Below are 18,097 nucleotides of genomic sequence, written 5' to 3'. Positions count from 1 at the left end.
TGCCCAAGTCTTTATCCCCTTTAATGATCATTGATATTGAAATAACGTAATAGAAATGTAAATAGAGTACAGGGAAAGCAAACAATTGCGAAATGTATCTGTAAACGCCAAATTATTCCAGTTATGAGTGGTTTTAGGAGTGACTATCAGGCCTTTTCCATTGGGAAACACCTCAGCTATCTGTATCTATCTGATTCCCTCACATATCGCAACACAAGTACAAATTACAGAAGAATAATTACCACGAATATCTTAACCGGTAACTCCATACCTGGGAAAACATGAAACATTGAAATATTACTACACGAATATCCTCCCCATTGTTAATGTATTTTTTCCATAATCGACGCAATGTTTACTGAGACTGAGATTCACCAACACAAGTGGGGAGAATAATAGTATCCAAATGGATTTTTAAACGTTCACTCAACCGGTCCTCCATCATACATCATAACTGTTAAAGTTTCATACATTGCCACTGTTGCATTTGACGTATATACATTCTACCTTTGTCCGTATGTACAGTACATGCACTGACTTATACGAAGAGTTGAAGAAAACCAGGAAATATAGTTTGCAACTGCCACGCAGTCGCAACGTCTTGTTCTGGTACATATAAATCTTCCTAACTGTTACATTCACTGATCGTTGGAGATTCGTAATGGCGTCTACTCCCAACCCCTCCACCCCCTAACCGACAATTTTACGCGACATTCTTCGGGCTCATGCTTGAGAGTGGAATTTCAAATTAGTTAATTCTTGGAATATCGCTTGACCAGCGATTTACAGCTAATGTCCTCTTAGAACTGTCGCGAGTGTGGATGATGAAATTATATCATTGGGAGAAAAAGTTTTGGTGGAAATGTGCTCTTGATGGGAGAAATATTTCATGAAAAAACAGATAGAGAATTCTTTAAAAGGACCTCTTACATCACATATTTACGGTAACTAGCAAAAATTAGAATATTTTGGGTGATATATTCGAATCTTAACCACATTTATTACATTTTTGTTTTCGAATGGAAGCATTGTCATCCTTCGATTTTCACATTCTCTAATTTTTTTTGGAAATGATGAGGAATATGTCGCATTGACTTTAATTTTGGCAACAAAAATTATTAAAACGTAGAAGTGATGTTAAAATTAAAATTAGACTGCCATATAACAACTTTTTTTAAGAAACTCTATAACTCTAGCAAAAATGACAATATTTTTTGTAAAATCTTCTAAAAAAATTCTATTATATTATTAGGAAAAAAACATTTAATAAAAAAATAATCCCAATTATTATTTTGACAAAAATCCAAGTACAAAATGCAACAAATGCGGTGAAAATTTTAATTTTCCAGCAAGATTATAGTGTACCTGTACTGAATGCTTCTCAATAAAAATAAATGCACTGCATGAAAAATATTTCTCAAATCAAGAATGTCGTTTCTATCGAAAGTAAGTTTCTCCCCCAGTCCCATAAATGATAAATGAACCCGTCAAAGTGGGTTAACGATCGCATAAAAATGTTGGTAAAACAAATTACGAAGCAATCTAGAGTGGTATTGAGAATTTATAATTAGATAATCCTCGAAATATTTTCCACCGGAATTTGATAAACTATTATTTCCGCGATATTAATTCAGTGCGGGACGTGTTGGCACACCTGCTGCGAACACCTGAGTGCATCACCGGAGGCCATTCAACCCACTCGGATCAGCCGAGAGAGTGAGAATGATGGTGCGGGGGCGTTGCAATCCACCTCCAACATCCACAACTTTCCCCGATTTACCTTCTCCAAAAAAACATGACAAATCCGTGAATTTCACTGTTTGAAGAATGATCTACTCTGGGTCATCGAAAAGTCAGGAAAAATGTAAAATTTTTAATTTCAAATGCTCGTCCAGGGATCGGCATCAATCATTATTTTAGTAATATTAAGAGAATTTTTTTCCTCAAAATAATTGAATTCGTGCATTTATCTTTGGTATTTAGAAAATAGTAAAATAATTGATAATTTAAATTTTCGAATAACTATCAAGTAAATAATTGGAAATTTCCTAAAAAGTATTAGAGATTATCCAAATAATCGTCAATCTTCCGAATTTTATTATTGATTGGTAAAGTAATTCGGAATTTGAATATTGAATTGTTGATTAATTTAATAATGAAAAAATTGTCAAGTTCTATTACTTGATTGAGTATTTATGAAATTAATGACAATTATAATATATGATTATGCCTATCTCTGTGCTCGTCATAAACCCCTCTATCTTCAAAACTCGTCAAGATTTCGTCGTTACAAATTTCGATTGAAAAAAATCATTTTTAGAATATCTCCAAGAGCTAGAAGAGTTAAAAGGGTTTCTCACCAGCATTTGGAGCCGGAAATTTCTCTGACTGTTCACTGAGCCCATCTCCACCCCTCCCCCCCTATTTTTCAAAATTTCAACATGTCTCGAAAAAAATTGTGGAAAAAAAATCTCACTCCCCGAGAAATTACGTATTTAAATTAAATAAACTTGATTTAAATCAGAAAAATGCTCTATTAGAATAAAATGAGCAATTTCTTCAAACCAAATGAAGTTTATTCAATTCAAATAAAAAAATTCTAAAAGTATCAGATGCAAATCAAATGCAGAATCAGCACTAAAATAAACATTTCAATAAATTTCCCTGCCACTTCCCCCTCAACATCATGAATTACTCAATAATTGAAGATAAAAGACGAAAGTAGTATTGAGAGTGAAGTGGTCTGCGGTTTGCTGCTCGCGTGTTTAGTCTAGAAGCCGCATGAAAGCCCTCACTCGAAACTAATCTTAATAATCGTCGAACGAGCCTGGCTTTTTCCCTCTCGACTTGCCTCCACTCGAGAGTAGACAAGTAGCTTCAACCGACTAAAAGGACCTTTATCCCTTTCACCATCTCCCCAATTCAATATTGATTTTATTGATTCCCCAGCGATGCAGACCAGTGCAGACATCAAACACTGAGTAAAAGATTTCTCCCCCTATCTCATCCCTCTGATAGCCCTGAAGAATTCTCCATTAATGGCATCAATGCCCCCCCATCTGATCATTTAATCCTACACATGCCAAACCCTCGCCGAAATTTGTTCCCCCGAATAATAAAAAATGAACAGCCAAAACCTCTCGTTCAAATCATCTCAGAATAACAACTGAACGAAACAAAACTTTGTCGATTATACTGTCAATGGAATTTCATTACTCCTGAAACAAGTTTTTAATTATTTTAATAGTCATTTAACTGCCCATCACCAAGATGAAAAAAAAAGGTATCCAAAGTTTCAATAGAAATTCTTCCCCAACTCGTTATTAAACTCCTGAAACTTTTATGTCTCAAGTAATTACAACTTTCTGATGAGTGAAATAAAAACAATTTCACCTCCAATAATTATGAAATAGTAGCATGTGGAGATTCAGCGAATGACGGCAATAAAACGATGACCAGTGAGAATTTTACACCTGCAAAGAGCCAATGAAACTCACAACAGGGCCACAAAAACCAGCTGAATATATCCATAATGGTCACTTTTTCCTTTTGCCTGGTAATTGGCAGGTCTGTGTTATATTCTCTATTCCCGCAATTTCGGTGGTGTAGACAGGGACGAAAACACGATAAAGGTGCAACAGGAGGTGAAGAGGTAGATCGTAAATTCAAGGATAAAAGGCTATGGCACACCAGGGGCTTTTGCCACTGGTTAGGATTTTGCACCAACGAGTGAAAGAGTTTTGGTTGAATTTACGGGTGCAAAAGGACAGACCTCTCGTGGTCTTTTCGTTCGACTAATAGGACTCGACTCGTTTATATCGTACGTTTGAATCTCCCCCATGGTCTCACGAATTCACATTGTTCTCGTAAAACATGCTATAGTTTTTTTCAGGTGGAAAAAATGTAAATATTGGACAATAAAGGGAGAAAAATCTCACCGAAAAGGCTGGATCGAGGGACAAATCCAGTGGATTTTCGATTTATCGTCGATGGGGTGGTAACTGACACCCATTGGGATCAGTTTGTGACCGGTGGAGAATTCTTTGAAAACACTTTTACATCACTTGATTCATATCGGGAGAAAGCGGTTGAAAATTACTCTGGATTTTAGTCATTTTTGCTATAAATCGAACGGACATTACAATTTTTTGTGTAATTTGCACCCAAAATATCAGAATTTTTACTAGATTTATTGAGTTTTTGTTGAAATTTTGGGGAAAAATTTTGGAAGTGCAGAAGTGATTTTCAAAAGATTTTTTTATCGAAGTTCAACAAGTTAAAATCAAAATTACATTGGATCGAGGGACAAATCCAGTGGATTTTCGATTTATCGTCGATGGGGCGGTAACTGACGCCCACTGGGATCAGTTTATGACTGGGGTAGAATTCTTTGAAAGCATTTTTACATCAGTTGATTCATTCGAAGAGAAAATATGTTAAAAATTACTCTGACCTTTAGGCGTTATTACTCGAACTTTGGCACAAATCACAATTTTCTGTGAAAATTTCATTTGAAATATTTGAATTTTTACTAAATTTATTGTGCTTTTTAAGAGAATTTTGATAGTCAAAATTCCTGAAATGAAGAAGTAATTTTTAAATGATCTTGTTTAAATCGAAATTCAACTGATGTTAGAATTAAAATTATGGTGGCAACTGTTGCTGTCACGAATTAACATTCTTCTCGTAAAACATGCTATAGTTTATTTCAGAGAAAAAAAAAATCGACAGTAAAGGAAAAAAACTCACCGAAAAGGCAGGATCGAGGGCCAAATCCAGCAGATTTTCGATTTATCGTCGATGGGGTAGTAACTGGCCCCCATTGGGACCAGTTTATGACTGGTGAAGAATTCTTTAAAAGCACTTGTACACCACTTGACTCATGTGGAGAGAAATCTTTTAAAAATTACTTTCAATTAGTCATGTTTACCATGACAATTTTTTTAGAAATTACAATTTTTGTGAAATTTTCACTCAAAAAATTTTAACGTTCACTAAATTTATTCTGTTTAGTTCATTAGAATTTCGCGAAAAAATTCCTGAAACGCAGATATGATTTTTAAAAGATTTTTCCATCCAAATTCAACTATAATTAAAATCAAAATTACACTAGGATGTCCGCTACTGTGGCTGTCACCAATTTACATCACTCACCTGCAACAAATAAAAAAAACCCATTACTTAATCGGAGTAATGGAGAGCGATAAACATCGGGGATAAAATATAATTACACAAATCAAATTCGTTCTATTTCCCAAAGTGGTCTGGATATTAAATCACCATTTAATCGTCGGTTGTGGATTATTTCAGTGAATAGCAAGAAAAATTTATGTATCCAATAAAATACTGAAATATCACCTCATCAAGTATTCATATTATGTACCCCGATAATTGCAATGAATTATAAAACTCTATCCATTTCCAAATGTGTATACGTCGTTAAATAAATAATGCATAGCAAGCCGACTAATGAACGCTCTGCGATTAAAATTGTAATCAATATTCCATGAACGGAGTGGGGGTCGTAAATATCTGTCGATAAAATACCAAATGACTCAATTGGAGAGTGAAAAAAATAGAATTGAAGAGGGAAATTACATGAAAATCGTGGTTTAGGGTTCAATTATGGAACGATTGGGGGGACAATTGCCTCGGGGTTTGCCGCAAGGATCGTGGGGGAAGTACTCACTGAGTTACAAATGAGTTTGAAAGTAATTGGAACCATCAAAACACAAAACTGATCTTTTAACTCCAATTTGTCAACAATATAAAGAGGATTTCAAGCACTATTCGATATTGGTGATCTAAAACGAGTGGATAATGATGATTTTTTATATAGACTGCATATAATTTTACTTGAAAATAAAAAAGAGCATAATCTACTCCAATTCTATCAATAAAATTGTCACTAACAAATTCTCAGTGAAATGAAAATCTTTGAAGAATAATTCTCAACAAAAAAATGATTCCTGACGTAATTCGACCTCAACCCCTCGATAAATCAACAGTGTCCATAACTTCACCCCGATTTAAACCCAAAAATGACACAAAAACCAATGAATATAGACAGAACATTCGACATCTGGGATTTATAGAGGAAACAGTTCAGCATTTCTGTTCAGGGCATCCCCAGTCGTTTTATTGTTGAATGAAAATACACTAGTAAACAGTTGAGTGGGTCAAATTCATCTACTGCGGATCATTAGGGGAAGGTGGGGCAAAATGGACACTTCAGAAATTTATTAAATATCCATAACTCTGGAATAAATGGATTCATTGAGGTCGGTGTGGACTGATTGCAATGAGAAAAAAAGATACTCTTCCAGGAAAAAAAATTCTATTTCATCTACAATTGAGTGAGGTTTTAACAGTTGAAAAAAGAAACTGAAATGTCTATTTTGCTCGCTAGTCTTCTATCGATCTACTGATAACATAACCTATCCCATTTCAACAACAAAATTGCAAAAACAACCAGTTATAAGATCAAAATCCCTAAAAACAAGTTTTTATTTAAAGAAATATCTCCAAGCTCAACGTTTGTTAAAAACCATTATCTTTAATGCGATTTAACCCCAGCCAATCAATAAACCAACAATATCCATCGCAAAAAAAATAGAAAAATACGTACAACACTCAAATCCCGAAGTTCTTCCCCAAACTAGTTTAGCAAGTCACCTCAGGGCATGAGTGATAACTCCCATTGTGGTAGGATTACCCTCGGCATGTTGAATTTATCTACTGGAGATCATTATCGATCTATTCATAGCATGACCCATCCCAATCTAATAACAAGATTGCAAAAACAACAACTTATAGGTTAGAAACCCCTAAAACCTATTCCTCCGTAAAAATATATGTATCTAGCCTCAATATTGGACAAAAATATAATCCTCGATGTCAATTAACTTCCACCACTCAATAAATCAACAATGTCCCTCACTCTACCCCTCAACACCCCCCAAAAAATATAAAATACATACAAAACCCTGAATCCCCGGCGTTTCTCCTCAAACTGTTTGAGCTGTTCACGTCAGGACATGTCCGATAACCTCATTGGCGTAGAAACTACCCAACAATTCAATAGTGTCGTAATAGAACGAAAACAAAAAACACTCGCAGGTTAGAGCCTTATTTCACCACAAAAAATATAATTCTCAACGTGATTTAACCTTAATCACAGAACAAGAAGCACTCAGAGGCTAAAACCCTCTAAAAATAATTTGTCCACAAAAAAATATCATTCTTAACGCACCCAAACCTCATGGACTCACTAAATCAACAATATTCCTCGCCCATCCCCCAAAAAATACAAAATACATACAAAAGTTTCTCCTCAAACTGCTTGAGCAGTTCACGTCAGGACATGTCTGAAACCTCATTGGCGTAGAAACTACCCAACAATAGAGCTTTTCATCCTGAGTCACTAGATTTTCGGACAGTTTTTTCCCATGATAATTCCCCTAGGAATTTCGGACACTTCTACCGAATTTTCATATCAATCATCATTTTTGAAGGCCCAAATCGATGTCATCTTGAATGTTAATATTTATCAGAATTTTTCGTTATTTCTCCGAAGATTTTTGAGTTCGATGAACAGAATAAAAATTCCCCCTAGATTTCCAGAATGAAAAGGTCTAATCGATTGTGTCGTAATACAACGAAAAACAAACGCTCATAGGTTAGAAACCTCTAAAAACAATTTGGCCGCAAAAAAATATAATTCTTAACGTGATATAACCTCACCCACTCAACAATAAGCACTCACAGGCTAAAATCCTCTAAAAATAATTTGTCCACAAAAAACTATAATTCCTAACACATCCAAACCCCATGTACTCACTAAATCAACGATATACCTCGCCCATCCCTCAAAAAAATACAAAACACGGCGAGAAACGCCGGGGATTGAGGGTTTTGTATGTATTTTCTGTACAAAACCCTCAGTCTCCGGCGTTTCTCCTCAAACTACGCGAGCAGTTCACGTTAGGACATGTCTGAAACCTCATTGGCGTACATACTACCCAACAATTCGATTGCGTGTCGTAATAGAACGAAAACAAAAAACACTCGCAGGTTAGAAACGTGATTAAACCTCAACCACTCACCAAACAACAAAACCCCTCGCTCCGCCCCTCAAACCTCGCCAAAAAAAATACAAAATACGTACAAAACCCTCAATCTCCGGCGTTCCTCCTCAAACTGCTTGAGCAGTTCACCTCAGGACATGTGCGACAACCTCATTGTCACGGAGGCACCCCCGACGCCTACGAAAACACACCAGCAACAAGTTGAGTGTATCGGTGTGTGGTCGCACGCGCCTCGATGATCCGCTCTATTCGCATTAAACTCGATGTTATACCGCACGAAAAGACAGCGTTTCACAGCGCGCGGGAAAGGGGGGGGGAGGAGTTGAGGGGCAGTGGCGTGCAGCGTGTTAACTCAACCCAACGAATAAAATTCCGCGTGCAAACGCTCTCGAGCGTCCTCAGTGTCACAGTTTGGATGTGTTATGTTTACGTCTGTATCATAATATAAACCTACCACGTACTCGAATGAAACGAGGCGCGAGTCCCTTGTCAGTTTATCGGTCTTGTCGTTGCGTGTGCGCTTCCTCTCGCTGTCGTGGGAGAGAGAGAAGACGTGGTTTTAACGCCGCCGGGTGTCTACTCCAACAAAGTAAAAGAGAGGATACGGTTTGTGGGGAGAGGGTGAGGACAGAGTGAGAAGGAAAGCAGGAGGTCGCGTGCCGTCCCAAGAGCTACTAGCGACTTATTTTTCCCCCCGAAGCCGTGAGAGACACCGCAACAGCAGTCAACGAGGCACTTGGTTCGTACCACTACTCACTGAGATGTTGATTTGGAGTGGGGTAGGTTGTGGTGGACTAGTATTGCTGGGTTATCGCGTGTGACTTCCTCGGGAATTTTATTTCCAGGGATAGGGCAGGGAGGTTAGAGGTTAGGAGCAGTTGTTGATGATGATTGTGGGTTTGTGAGGGAGGGTACGGGAATTTGTTGAAAGTCCTATTTTTTAGGACTATTTATTTTTATTCCACTTTACTTCGGTTTATTCGTTCACCGATTTTTTTAGGATTTCATTTGTTGTTTCATATTTCCTGGTGGACTTTTTGATATTTTTCATATTACTGGGTTGTCGCGTTGTGACTTCCTCGGGAATTTTATTTTCAGGGATAGGGCAGGGAGGCTAGAGGTTTGGAGCAGTTGTTGATGATGATGATTGTTGTTACGGGGATTTGTTGAAACGTACCACTCACTGAGATGTTGATTTGGAGTGGGATAGGTGTGGTGGACTAGTATTGCTAGGTTATCGCGTGTGACTTCCTCGGGAATTTTATTTCCAGGGATAGGGCAGGGAGGTTAGAGGTTAGGAGCAGTTGTTGATGATGATTGTGGGTTTGTGAGGGAGGGTACGGGAATTTGTTGAAAGTCCTATTTTTTAGGACTATTTATTTTTATTCCACTTTACTTCGGTTTATTCGTTTACCGATTTTTTTAGAATTTCATTCGTTGTTTCATATTTCCTGATGGACTTTTTGATATTTTTCATATTACTGGGTTGTCGCATTGTGACTTCCTCGGGAATTTTATTTTTAGGGATAGGGCAGGGAGGTTAGAGGTTTGGAGCAGTTGTTGATGATGATGATTGTTGTTACGGGGTTTTGTTGAAAGCCCTGATTTTTTAAGGAATTTATTTATTAATAGGAGAGGTTGGGGCAAAACGGACACTTTTGACTTTTTTTTAAACGTGAATGAGGAGTTGAAATGTTGATAAAATTTGATGTTTTTTAGTACAAAGAACAATTCTTCCCCTTTGTGGCGAGCCTAAATTGAGCTCAATTGATAAATTTGTTTCTGAGTTATGAATAATTTTAAAAAAGTCTAAAGTGTCCATTTTACCCTCCCCTATTCCACTTCACTTCGGTTTATTCATTTATCTTTTTTTTAGAACTTCATTCATTGTTTCGTATTTCCCAGTGCACTTCTTGATGTTTTTCGTCAACTTATGGTTCCATTGAAATTTCAAGGAATTTTACCACCGAAAATTGAAAATTTTACGAAAAATGGCGTGCAGAAGTCTTTAAAGATGACAATTGTCTCTAAAGATGATGTCTGTTTTCAATTGAAAAGCGCAATTGTGACAACATTGTCCAGTGGGGTCTAGGAGTCTCCCCTGGTTCAAAACCATCTTTAGAGGCCCTTAGCACGCCATTTCTCGACCCGCTCTTTCATATGAGCCCAAAAAAACATTCATATCTTGTTTGACATCGCTGCTACAAACTCGGGTCTACAACTCGGGCCTTCAATTGAAGGCCCGAGTTGAAGACCCGAGTTTGTAGCAAAGATGTCAGACAAGATATGAATGTTTTTTTGGGCTCAAACGAAAGAGCGGGTCGAGAAATGGCGTGCTAGGACCTCTAAAGATGGTTTTGAACCAGGGGAGACTCCTAGACGCCAATGTTCTATACATACTCCTAGACCCCATTGTCCTCCTAGACAATGATGTCACAACTCTGCTTTTCAATTGAAAACAGACATCATCTTTAGAGACATTTGTCATCTTTAAAGACTTCTGCACGCCATTTTTCGTAAAATTTTCAATTTTCGGTGGTAAAATTCCTTGAAATTTCAATGGAACCATAAGTTGACGAAAAACATCAAGAAGTGCACTGGGAAATACGAAACAATGAATGAAGTTCTAAAAAAAAGATAAATGAATAAACCGGGGTTCAGTTCAATTTTGCCAGGAAAATTAATAGAAATGCGGGAAATGCAGGTAAATAAATTCGTGAATTTTCAATTAATTGAAAATTTGAGTTGGGAAATTCACGTCTTCCTGTTGCTCAAAACATTAAAATCGCATTGAATAAATCGACTAATAATCCCTAAATCGACTTTAATGTCACTCTCCTGAAAATTACCAATCAATTGTCCATGAAAATTCAATTGTTTTCTGTCTATAGAAATAATTACAAAATTAATAGTACAATTACCTTTCTTTAAAAAAATCAATCATGCAAATTGTAGATGTTTTTAAAAGCATCATGTAAGTTTCATTCATAAAATTCAGTAGTGAAGTGGTAAACGGAGATAAGTCAACTTATCTCCCAGTTAAGTTTTTGAGGAATATTTCCAAATCTAAGGGAGATAGCGAAATTTTCATAATTACATTTGTTGTAGTACTCAGTCGGCTCCACAAAAAAGGTTATAACAAAAAATTTGCTATCTCCCTTAGATTCCGAGATATAGATTGAAAACTGGTCAATAGTCAAAATTGACTTATCTCCTTTTACCACTTCGCTACTTAATTAATTAATTGATGAATTAATTTTATTCAACGGAGGTTGCAATTTTATTCATTTTAATGGTCAAAATGGCAACCTCCCCAGCCCATCAATTTTCATTCATCCAAACCAAATAAATAGTCGTCGCCTCCGCCAGACGCTGAAAACAGATAGTCCCGGTGTTCTGGACATCGTGAGATGTTTTATATTATTTACACGTAAAACTTGGTACAAGTGTTTAACTCACCGCTCAGTACACAATTGTGTTAGTAGTTGGCAACGCGCACTCGTTTGTCCAGCTGAGAAATAACTCTCGTTTTTCCGCCGCGACAGGTAACGCAAAAAATTGGAATTTTTTTACTATCAATTTTCAACTTTTTTCAACATTTCCCCTTTATTTTTCGGAAGGCGAGGTTGAGCGATTTAAACCAGATGGCGAGGGACCAGAAAAAAGGTAATTGCCTGTTTAGAGTGAAGGCCCAGAGATAAATGTTTATTGTATATCCCAATACATGAGCTTGTAATGAATCTCAATGAGATGGGGATCGATAAAATTTCATGGGTGGCCCTCACCATCTCTCTCACTCCGGTATTTTTCGAAGACAAAGACTCGAGCGTTGGGTAACAAGTGCATTTCAAATTCAAATCTCCATAAAATATCGAAGAATCTGCATAAAATATTCACTTCCCTTTGGCATAACTATTTGACAACGTTAGATTGTTTTTCTTTTAGAAACATAAGATTGAAAAGTTGATTGATTGGGGAGATGATAGTTTAGTTTATTTAATTTTTTTCACTCGTCCATTCATCATGCATGGATTTAGAAGATATTTGAAAAGTTTAAAAATTAACATTTAGATTTTCGATTGAAATTTTCGGTTCACTTCTTGAAAATTTTTATCATATAGTTCCAATGAGGTTTTGATTAATTTTGTCATTCATAGTGATTTAGACCACTTCAAAATGACCCAAAAGGGGTCGACAGTAAAAAAAACAGCTTAGGCCATCCTGCAAGCATCTAAATCATCAGAAAATATTGCAACGGTCAAAACACTTTTCATAAGAATTTTGCCATTTAAAATTTAAAATTTTATTGAAAAATCAATGGAAATTATAAATTCTAGTTTAATTATTCTATGAAAGGTAACTGAAGCCAGGAAAATTGAGGTAAATATATTCTTGAATTTTCAATTAATTGAAAGTGTTGCAGAATTTGGTACCAAATATTCATGATTTGATTGAAAATTCAAATGAATTGGAGGGATTCCCCTTGCAATGTTCCTTAAAAAATTGAAAATGTCTAAGCAAGAAATGAAATTGTGGAAAAATCTGACTCTTGCTTCAAGTGAAACTGAAATTTTTTTATTTTGACATTTCTGGTGCCTCCGTGGGTTTCATTAGCATCAAAATCGTCAGTAGATACAGAATCAACCCAAACTTGGCGGAAAAATTTGATTTTGGCGAAAATCGACTTTCCTCCGGGAAAAATCCAAGATCTGACACTTTGGCCCCGAGTGAAAAAAAAATTTTTTCATTTCTACATTTCTGGCCCCCCTGAGGGTTTTATTGGCATTAGAGGAGCCCGAAAATACGAAATCAACACTCACTTGGCGAAAAAATTCGATTTTGGTGAAAGTCGACTTTCCCCCGGCAAAAACCCAAGATCTGACACTTTGTCCCCAGGTGAAAAACATTTTTTTTTATTTCGACCTTTTGCCCACCTCCAAGGGTATCATTGGAATCAGAATCGCGAGTAGATGCAAGATCAACCCTCACTTGGCGAAAGAATTCGATTTTGGCGAAAGTCGACTTTCCTCCGGCAAAAACCCAAGATCTGACACTTTGGCCCCAGGTGAAAACATTTTTTTTTATTTCGACCTCTTGCCCATCTGCAAAGGTATCATTGGAATCAGAATCGCGAGTAGATGCAGAATCAACCCTCACTTGGCGGAAAAATTCGATTCTGGCGAAAGTCGACTTTCCCCCGGCAAAAACCCAAGATCTGACACTTTGTCCCCAGGTGAAAAACATTTTTTTTTATTTCGACCTCTTGCCCATCTGCAAAGGTATCATTGGAATCAGAATCGCGAGTAGATGCAGAATCAACCCTCACTTGGCGGAAAAATTCGATTTTGGCGAAAGTTGACTTTCCTCCGGCAAAAACCCAAGATCTGACACTTTGGCCCCGGGTGAAAAAATTTNCCATAGGGGGGATTTCAGATAGTTTAGGCACACATACATGCAAAGGATACTGAAGGTAATCTCCGAAGGGTCAAGCCGAAGGCACAGACTTAAAACATTTTTTTTTATTTCNGATTTTGGCGAAAGTTGACTTTCCTCCGGCAAAAACCCAAGATCTGACACTTTGGCCCCGGGTGAAAAAAAAATTTTTTATTTTGACCTTTTGCCCACCTCCAAGGGTATCATTGGAATCAGAATCGCGAGTAGATGCAGAATCAACCCTTACTTGGCGGAAAAATTCGATTTTGGCGAAAGTTGACTTTCCCCCGGCAAAAACCCGAGATCTGACACTTTGGCCCCGGGTGAAAAAAAAATTATTTATTTTGACCTTTTGCCCATCTGCAAGGGTATCATTGGAATCAGAATCGCGAGTAGATGCAGAATCAATCCTTACTTGGCGGAAAAATTCGATTTTGGCGAAAGTTGACTTTCCTCCGGCAAAAACCCAAGATCTGACACTTTGGGCCCGGGTGAAAAAAAAATTATTTATTTTGACCTTTTGCCCATCTGCAAGGGTATCATTGGAATCAGAATCGCGAGTAGATGCAGAATCAATCCTTACTTGGCGGAAAAATTCGATTTTGGCGAAAGTTGACTTTCCCCCGGCAAAAACCCAAGATCTGACACTTTGGCCCCGGGTGAAAAAAATTTTTTTTTATTTCGGTGCCTCAGGGTCAAAAAGAACTGAGGATTCGACAGGTCTCCGGAAAAATACGTCGCAGAACTGATTAGGACTTACCAGGTCAATCTAGGTCTGGAGAGATCTTGAAAGACCTGTGTAGTCCAATCAGAACCAAATCCTCGACTCGGAATACCCATGACCTCCCCTGACCCAAAAAAATTCTGCGATATCCACGAGGAAATTTCTTCCAATTTTTCCTCATTGAGATGAAATATATCGAGAGCCAACCAGAAATTCCCCAGTCATCGTTAATCCGCGAATTCAAAAAGGGAGAGTTTTAGCATTCAAGAATTTCACAATATTTCACTCCTCCGAACATCATAATTCTCGCATTTTATTACTCGATTAATCTGCATAAATACATCCCCGACGAGGTGACCCTGATAACTCACGAGAGGTAGAAATTAAGGATGAGTAATGAGCGAGTATGTGGGGAATTTTCAAATGCCACGATAAATCGATACAAGTGAGGTTTTGAAGAATTTTCATCTCGTCTCGGTTGTACCTCTTGGGGGACTGGTAATTTGCATGATAATGGCTGTGGCCGGCGGCGTGGTTTATGCGGAGAGTCCCCTCGGGGCTGTGATCCAAGTCAACAGCTGACATATTATGAATTATGGAGTCAAATATCAAACACTTTAGCAGATTTTCCACCGTCGTCATAACAATTTTATTAAAATTCTCAAAATAATAGCGAAAAAAAGGAGGATAAAAGCCGCATTCTCCCCACGGAAATTGCTTCGAAGCTATGAAAAATAAGACCGCAGAAAATTTCCGACTTTAAAATTCCGTTCCACTCGAATAGTTCCAGAAATACGACTTTCAGAGTGAAAAATATTTTCGCAGTATAAATTTCATTCTTTCAAACTGCGAAAAATTGGCCGAGGGAAAATAGGTCAGCCAATCTCATTCAATCTCCCTCTCTCTCTCCCTTCCTGTTTCATGGGATTCCGGTGAAAAATACCGACGGTATAAAAAACCGGAAAATCATTTTTTAAATTGAGATAATTGGGTAGAAAATAATTAATGGGTTCGGATGTCTTTTTATAGGTGTAAAAAATCGAAAATTACGAGAGGTAGAATCAGGTAGCTGGGAGGAGGGACGAACGAGTTGATTTGCATAAACATACATCAACGACCCTGGACAACGTCGTTGGCCCCGGTGGAGTTAGATAATGAGTCGTAATTACGCGAACGAAATCGCCTGTTGGATCACTCCTGTCACATTTGACATTCTGGGGAGAATTCTCGACGTTAAGTACGTAAATGATGCGTGTAGAGAGGGAATAAGCATCGCGAAAGTGAAAATATCGTTTAAATTCAGAGATATATAAGAAATTTTTCTACTTTCTGGGGAATTATGAGAGTAGAAATTCATGAAAAAGGAAAATTTGGTATAAAACATCGAAAATTTGAAAAAAAGATTTGTGATAACATTTAAAAATTGAACTCCAAAATGTTTAAAATTTTTAAAAATATGGGAAAGTGAAGGTTTCGAATGTATCATGAACAAGTCAACTGAAAATAGCCGATTCAGTACGCAATTCACGATCGAACTTGGAGCGAGTGACATAATGAGTCGTAATTGCTGTCACATTTGACATTCCGGGGAGAATTCTCAGAGTCGAGTGTCTGAATGATGCATATAGAGCGGGAAAAATCATCGCGAAAGTGAAAACATCGTTTACATTCAGAGAAATCCAAGAGATTTTTTCCTTTCTGAGGAATTATAAGAGCAATAATTCATGGAAAAGAAAGATTTGGTGTAATAACACCTTAAAAAATTTGAATTCCAAAGGAGTAGTTGACTGTTATGAAGTTTAGCATTTCAAATAATGTGGGAAAGTGAAGGTTTCCAATATATCTTGAACGATTCAACTGAAAACAGCCGATTCAGTACCCAATTCACGATCGAACTTGAAGCGAGTGACAGAATGAGGCGTAATTGCTGGCACATTTGATATCCCGGGGAGAATTCTCAGAGTCGGGTGGCTTAATGACGGATATAAAGAGGGAAAAATCATCGCGAAAGTGAAAATATCGTTTAAATTCAGAGAAATATAAGAAAGCAATAATTCATGAAAAAAAAGATTTGGTACAATAACACCTCAAAAAAATTGAATTCCAAAGGACTAGTTCATTATTATGAAGTTTAACATTTCAACAAAATTAATAGGCCATTCAGTACACAACAATGAGTCGTAATTGCTGTCACATTTGACATTCCGAAAAATCATCGCGAAAGTAAAAATACCGTTTAAATTCAGAGAAATATAAGAAATTTGTTTTCTTTCTGAGGAATTTTGAGAGCAGTAATTCATTAAAAAAAAGATTTGGTGCAATAACACCTCAAAGGGTTTGAATTCTAAAGGAGTGGTTCATTCTTATGAAGTTTAACATTTCAAAAAAATTAATAGCCCATTCAGTACACAATAATGAGTCGTAATTGCTGTCACATTTGACATTCCGAAAAATCATCGCGAAAGTGAAAAAATCGTTTTAGTTTCGAGAAATATAAGAAATTTTTCTTTTTTCTGAGGAATTTTGAGAGCAGTAATTCATTAAAAAAAAGATTTGGTGCAATAACACCTCAAAGGGTTTGAATTATAAAGGAGTGGTTCATTCTTATGAAGTTTAACATTTCAAAAAAATTAATAGCCCATTCAGTACACAATAATGAGTCGTAATTGCTGTCACATTTGACATTCCGAAATATCATCGCGAAAGTGAAAATATCGTTTAAATTTCGAGAAATATAAGAAATTTTTCTTTTTTCTGAGGAATTATGAGAGCAATAATTCATGAAAAATAAAGATTTAGTATAATAACACCTCAAAAAACTTGAATTCCGAAGGAGTTGTTGACTCTTATGGAGTTTAACATTTCAAAAAATATGGAAAAGTGAAGGTTTCCAATGTATCATGAACGAGTGAACTCGAAATAGCCCATTCAGTACACAATTCACGATCGAACGTATCATCAGGGGAGGACAGTATCCTGACAGTCCCTGTAATTAGAGAAATCTTCGACATTTATTCGACCCTGGTAAACCATAAATCAAGCCGTGCAACGACAAAAAACACTTTCGTGGAACATGTTCCTATGGTACTCATTACGAGGTATGTTTTGTTTACGCAATGAAATATTATTATCATAAATTTTTTAAATTGCGGTGCTTTTTATTTCGTTGGAGTGGAATGCCGGACAGAAATAGAGGCACTGGATTGTAGCACATAGACCGAGGTATTCTGTGTTTATGTCTAACAACTTTAGTTTAATGGAGTGATTTCATTCCAACGAAAGGATTACTTTTTGATGAAGCGATGAAACGTTGAAATTCCGAACATTTGTTAATTTTGCATTGATTTCGGAATTGAGGAATTTTAGGAGAATAATATGCTTTTTTGGAAATTTTTATCGCATTATATTTCCACAGGAATTTCAAAGAATTTAATTTTCGAAAATTCAAAATTTTATTGAAAACTGCAGATTTCAGTGTAATTATTCCATAAAATTTATCAACATCAGAGAAATTCAGGTAAAGAAATTCTCAAATGTTGAATTAATTAAAATTTCAGTGTAATTGGTTACAATATTCATGTTTTGACTGAAAATTTAGGTAAATTTGGGAATTCTCGTGTTTTTGCTGCTAAAAAAATTCGGAATTTCCCTGAATTTTCCGTGAAATCTGAAATTCATAATTTTTCCCTCAATCGAATTCACCGTGGCTCTCCCAAAAAATCACTAGTCCTTGAAATTTCCCTTGAAATTTCAATTTTTTCCTCCACCCTTTGCCTTTCTAACAATCAAAACTATCAAAATAACAAAGCTCAGTGGCCTCTAAAGCCATCATTCCTCCCTAAAAACATTCCCC

General features: G+C 36.6%; 1 protein-coding gene across 10 annotated transcripts in view; it reads right to left on the bottom strand.

Moving 5' to 3' along the window:
• LOC107042230 (TOX high mobility group box family member 3) overlaps positions 1-18,097 on the bottom strand; it is a 195,336-nt gene that overhangs the window by 150,510 nt on the left and 26,729 nt on the right. For 2 of the 10 annotated variants that reach the window (XM_015263202.1, XM_015263191.1), the window contains exons 1-2: positions 8,168-8,382; positions 4,750-5,154 (exon numbers count right to left, since the gene is read on the bottom strand). The exons of 2 other annotated variants lie outside the window; for them this stretch is intronic. The gene's annotated coding sequence lies outside the window, so the exon portion shown is untranslated. 6 more of the 10 variants (XM_015263227.1, XM_015263211.1, XM_015263255.1 and 3 more) reach the window with 6 other exon arrangements.

Source organism: Diachasma alloeum, unplaced genomic scaffold (genome assembly GCF_001412515.2).
Source record: "Diachasma alloeum isolate Michigan unplaced genomic scaffold, Dall2.0 Dall_scaffold_00179, whole genome shotgun sequence".
NCBI classification, from domain to species: domain Eukaryota; kingdom Metazoa; phylum Arthropoda; class Insecta; order Hymenoptera; family Braconidae; genus Diachasma; species Diachasma alloeum.
This window is presented reverse-complemented; position numbering and strand designations above follow the sequence as displayed.